The sequence below is a fragment of the Dromiciops gliroides genome, chromosome 6, assembly GCF_019393635.1.
Source record: "Dromiciops gliroides isolate mDroGli1 chromosome 6, mDroGli1.pri, whole genome shotgun sequence".
Classification (NCBI taxonomy): domain Eukaryota; kingdom Metazoa; phylum Chordata; class Mammalia; order Microbiotheria; family Microbiotheriidae; genus Dromiciops; species Dromiciops gliroides.
The window spans coordinates 118,959,621-118,965,796 of record NC_057866.1 but is presented as its reverse complement, the minus strand read 5'-3'; positions in this window follow the sequence as shown (position 1 = coordinate 118,965,796).

Sequence of the window (6,176 nt, the reverse complement as noted above, 5' to 3'; positions counted from 1 at the left end):
GAGTTAATGCCCAGCTCTGATGGTTATTACCTGTGTGCTATTGGTTAAGTCACTTAATTTCCCGGCACCTCGGTTTCCCTCTGTAAAAGAGGTTAGAGTAGATGTTCTCTGAAGTCCCTTCCACTTCTAATTCTTTGAACTATCAATTTAGGTTTTCATCCACTGATGCAGCACAAAGATCTTTGAGAAGGCAAATAAAACTGTCTGTCAATACATTATTATTAATAAATTAAGGATTTTCTCTTTACTTGTGTCTCTAGTTTTGATGCCACCTATAACTATTGTCAATTTGTACTAACTGTTCCAGATATACCTACTTATGTACAAGCTCTATAGGGTATTTGTTCAATTACACAATGAAGTGTCAATGACTGATCTTCTTCATCCATAGTCTTTCCAATGTGAATAGACAGGTCAAATCCCTTTGAGTAATTACAGCTCTTTTAAGAAGGCTATACAATGGGAAGATGGATTGAAAGGAGCCTGCAGATATGATCTAAAAGGAGGAGGTGAAGATGGAGGAAGAAAGGCATTAAGCTCTCAGAGCTCCTGACATAATTACTACAAAAAACTTTCAACAGCCATAAGACAACTCCTGGAGCAGCAGAACCCACAAAAAGATGGGCTGAGATTATCTTCCAGCCAAAGGCTGCTTAGAAGTTCAGCATGAGGAGTCTGCTGTACTAGGTTGGGAGTGGAATCCAACCCCATGATTATGCTGATACAGATCCAGCCCCAGGGAGGCTGCACCAGAGAAACTTACCCCTAAACTTCTGAACCAGCTGCAGTTCCTATATCTTCTGGAACTAAGCTCAAGGTCTGCTGAGAGGGCTGAACGGCTGGCCAGGGGAAAATACAGGAGTGTCTGTAGGAGCTGAGGAGGAATTCAGTTGTCCTACTCCAGTGGGGAACAAGGAAGAAATTTTGAGTGGCAGGAGGCCCAGGTGGGAGAGGGGCACAGGCTCCTCAGAGCTAACAACCACAGCAAATATATAGTTATAGTTATAGTTATAGTTATAGTTATAGTTATAGTTATAGTTATAGTTATAGTTATAGTTATAGTTGCCTGGTTAATTAGCAAGTTGGCCTGGGGTTATTTACAGACCAGAACATATGCCAGGTGAGTAAAGCACCTGCCCCTTCTTAAATTGCAGCACCTGGGACCCCTTGAAGCTTGGGACAGTGTAGCCTGGAAGCAGGGTCCCACTTTAAGAAGGAGTTAAAAGTCAAGTAAAAGATGGGTAAGATGAGCAACCAGAGAAAGTTGTGAACCATAGAAAGTTTCTTTAGTGACAAGGAAGATGAAGGTGCACCCTCAGAAGATGATAGCAATGTTAGGTCTTCTACATCTAAAGCTTCCAAGAAAAATATGAATTGATCTCAGGCCATAAAGGCACTCAAAAAGGACTTTGAAGACAAAGAGAGGTAGAGGAAAATATGAAAAAAGAAATGAGAGTAATGCAAGAAAGTCATGAGAAAAAAGTCAACAGTTTGAAAAGCCAAATGAAAAATAAGATGCGAAACATCTCTGAAGAATATAATTGCCCAAGAATTAGAATTGAATAAATGGAAGCTAGTGACTATATGAGAAACCAAGACACAATAAAGGAAATCCAAATGAATAAAAATAGAGGGCAATATGAAATATCTTCTTGGAAATACAGTTGACCTGAAAAACAGATCCAGGAGAGATAATTTGAAAATTATTGGACTACCTGAAAACCATGATCAAAATAAGAGTTTAGACATCATCTTCCAAGAGATTGTGAGGGAAAATTGCTCTGATATTCTAACAGCAGAAGGTAAAATAGAAACTGAAAAAATCCACTGATCACCTCCTGAAAGGGATCCCAACAGGAAAATTTCCAGGCATATTATAGCCAAATTCCAGAGCTCCAGGTCAAGGAGAAAATATTGCAAGCACCCAGAAAGAACCAATTCAATTACTGTGGAGCCATGGTCAGGATAGCACAGGATCTAGAAGCATCTACATTAAAGGATCAGAGGGCATGGAATATGATATCCTGGAGGGCATAGGAATTGGGATTACAACCAGAAATCACCTACCCAGAAAAACTGACTATAATCTTTCTGGAGAAAACATGGGACTTCAATGAAAAAGAGGACTTTCAGGAATTTATGATGAAAAGACCAGAACTGAATAGAAAATTTGACTTTCAAATACAAGACCCTAGAGAAGCATAAAAAGGTAAACAGGAAAAAGAAATCAGAAGAAATCTTAAAAGGTTAAACTGTTTACATTCCTACATGGGAAAATGATATATCTAAATCATAAGAGCTTTCTGAGAATTAGGGAAGATGATAGAAATAAATTTAGACAGAGGACAGAGTAGAGAGTAGAGAGAGGAATTGATTATGAGGTGAGAATAGATTATGCTTGGGTTTGTTTGTTTGGGTTTTTTTGTTGTTGTATTTTAGGGGGCAATGAGGGTTAAATGACTTGTCCAGGGTCACACAGCTAATAAGTGTCAAATGTCTAAATCTGGATTTGAACACAGGTCCTCCTGAATCCAAGGCCAGTGCTTTATCCACTGCACCACCTAGCTACCCCTGTGGAAATTGATTATGAAGGGATAATATCTGTAAAGCATTTATTTTTTTGTTTATCCCTGTTTTTTGTGGGGCAGTCAGGGTTGGTGAGTGTCTTGTGCCTGAGGCAGGATTTGGGCTCAGGTCCTCCTGGGTATGGGGCAGCTACTTTGTCTACTGTGACACCCAGCTGCCCCATGATGACATATTTAGGGTAAAATTGAGGAGGAAAAAGAATGCACTGGGGAAGGGGAAAGGGATGAGGGAGAATGGGGTGAAATCTCACATGAAAGTAGCAGAAAAGGGCTTATGAAGTAAGGGGAGAGAAGGGGGAGGAATGGGGAAGTGAATGAGACTTACACTCATCAGAATTATCTCAAAGACCTTAATCTCATCAGACTTGGCTCAAGGAGGCAATAACATACACACTCAATTGGGTGAAATAATATATCTCCCCCTGCAGAAAAGTAGGAGGGGAAGCAGATAAGGATGAAGGGGTGAAAGAAGGGAGGGCAGAGCAGTGGAGGGGGCAGTCAGAAGCAAAACACTTTTGAGGAGGGATAGGGTGAAATAAGATAGAAAGTAGGGTAAATATCCTGGGAAGGAAATAGGATGGAGGGAAACAGTTAATAGTAATTGTGAAAAAATTTTGAAGCAGAGGCAAGAATAATTTAAGATGATGATGATTGATGATAATGATGGATTCAATGATGGATGGATTGATTATGATCAGAGGAAGATGAGGATTGATTGATAATGATGAAGATTGCCTGAGGATGATGATAAGGATTGATAGATGATGACTGATTGATATTGATTGACGATGATGGCAAAATGTATGGTACTTTGCTGGGCTATTGCAAAGAAAATTCTTTGTCAAGTTTAAGATACTATATAAAAGTTATCTATTACTATTGTTGCAATAATCAACCTCATGGGTTTATTGTAAGGAAATCTCTCTTTAAAATACTATATAGATGATCTGCCAGGAAGCAGGTAGTTATTTTTAGCAACTCAATAACTTCCTCCCCCGGGAAGGGAAGAAGAGAAGTTGGATCACAAAGTTTTAAAAAATGGATGTCAAAATTTGTTTTTACATGTAATTAGGAAAATAAAATTATAAATAAATAGAAAAAAAGAAAGCTTCACAATGTCCGGAGATTTAATACAGTCAAAACAACAAAAAGTCATCTGGAAAAAGGAGGATCTAGAAAATTTCATCATCAACAGGGAATCCCTCTGTGATCTGGACTCTGTCTTGAACATCCTCCATCAGAGTTTCAAATATTTTTATTGATCTTATAATATGTTTTATGACTAAGTTGATTTTAATATTAAAAGATTATTAAACTGAAAAAAAGACAGTTCTGCAATTCTGTTGTACTACTACTATTTTGCTAAGAAGGAATGATAGTTAATTGGTAAATGCATAAAAACTTTTGGGATATAATTACTGGGTGCTACATTGAGAAGAAAACACCAAAAAAGGGGTACAGCTAGGTAGCACAGTGGATAAAGCACCGGCCCTGGATTCAGGAGTATCTGAGTTCAAATCTGGCCTAAGATACTTGACACTTACTAGCTGTGTGACCCTGGGCAAGTCACAAGTCACTTAACCCTCATTGCCCGCAAAAAACAAAAACAAAAACAAAAAACCACATCATGTCCAAAGCATGGTAAGTTGTACATCATGCTTTGCTTCTACCAGTGTTGGGTTAAGTAGTGAAATGCTTTTCTAACTCTCCCATATTCTCTTACAAGTATGAATTGAATATACAATTCCAGGTATGTGAATTAGGCATTCAGAAAGTCCTTCTGGTTTACACCTTTGTTTCAGTTGACTTTGCCTTTATTAAGTTCTTCCTAACCTTGCTCAAGTACAGTTATACTATCTGTTTACACTAGGAGCTATATCTTTGAAAAGAGGGTACATGCTGGATAAGGTTTTATTTTGCTTTTGGAGTGGGGCAGGGTGGTATGATGCAAGTAACCTTCCATCTGCCTTGTAAGTATTTTAACTGAATTAAATCTACACTAAATGAGATACTTATGGTCAATCTGAAGATAAAACAAACTGCAGTTGATATTCCTTTGGATACAGTGGCAAACTTAAATTGACTGAGTTTAAAATCAAGTGACAGTGATACCTTCTTATGGAACACAAATTTCTTCATTTTCTTAGCAATAACAGCAATAATTTCAATGTAAGAATCATGCCTTTGCCTCTTTTCCTACTCTTAATAGGCAACTAGCACAGTCAGCCAGCAGACTGGCCTTTAGAGTTAGGGTTCAGATCTTGATATTAACTATGTGAAACTGGGCAAATCAGTTAATCTCTTTGAACCTCAGTTTTCACATCTATAAAATTGGGATAATAAAAATTTATAGTCCCTGCTGGACAGGATTATTATGAGCCTCAAATGAGATAGTTAGTGCTTCCCATGTTTTGGAGAATTACAAAATTTCTGTTGTGATATTCTAACTGAGTTCTTTTTTCTGTTATAAGTGAATGCAAGAACTTGCACACATATGCACAAAAACACACATTGTTTTTAAGACAGGGTCTCCCTATTTTGCCAAGGCTGGAAGTACAAGGGCTACTCATGGGTCCCATCTCACCCTAATCAGCCAGAGAGCTTTGGCATACTCTGTTGATGACTTTGCTGGTTCTCCCATCTTTAGATAAGCTAGTGGCTTCTCTTTGCCAGGGACTTACGACATAAATATTGGACTCAGTGAGTACAACAGTCTCAGTTTCCTCATCTGTAAAATATAGATAATACCAACTAAAAGAGAAATGTTGATATATTGAAAATCAAATTAGATAAGTTACATAAAGTTCTTTACAAGCCATGAAGGGTATCTATAGACATTAATTTATATATATAAGCAAAACATATATGAAACAGCAGGTAACATGTATGTGTACATATATGTAGAAATACACTCATATGTTGATTATTATTGCTATTTCTTTGTGAATATTCTTTACATCAATGGCCAAATGAAATCACTCTATGAAAATAAATAGTCTTTGAGGGTTCTGTGGCCAAGAATTCCTTACCCACCCCCCCACCCCCCCCCCCCCGGGAAAATATGATTAGCCCTTCTGTTTTCTTTCAGGGAAGGACCAATGGTAATGTTGATCTCATATTATGCTGGCACATTCAGGCCAAGATCTAGACTAGCAATTGTTAACTTGGATCTGTCAACTTTAAAAAATCATAGCTATATTTCAATAAAATGGATTTCTCTTATAACCATTCAGATTTTATATTATTCATTTAAAATACTATTCAGAGGAATGGTTCATTGGCTTCACTACAGTACCAGAGGTATATCAAAAAGGCAAAGAATACCTGGACAAGATGTTTGCCTATTTCTGATGCCAGCCTCAAATGGTGAGACCCTCTGAATTTAGCTAGGCTTGTTATCAGACAAAGAATTTATGGTCTGTTACCAAGACCAAACCTGAAGTCTTCCAGGTTTGTAGGCCATGCCAGAGTTTGTGCTGCATTAACATAGCCTTAAAAAATGTAGGAAAGTTTTAAAAATTTCATGTCACAAGAGATTATGGCTTTAGTGTAAGAGGAATAATAATTATTAAGCATAGTATCTACATGGTA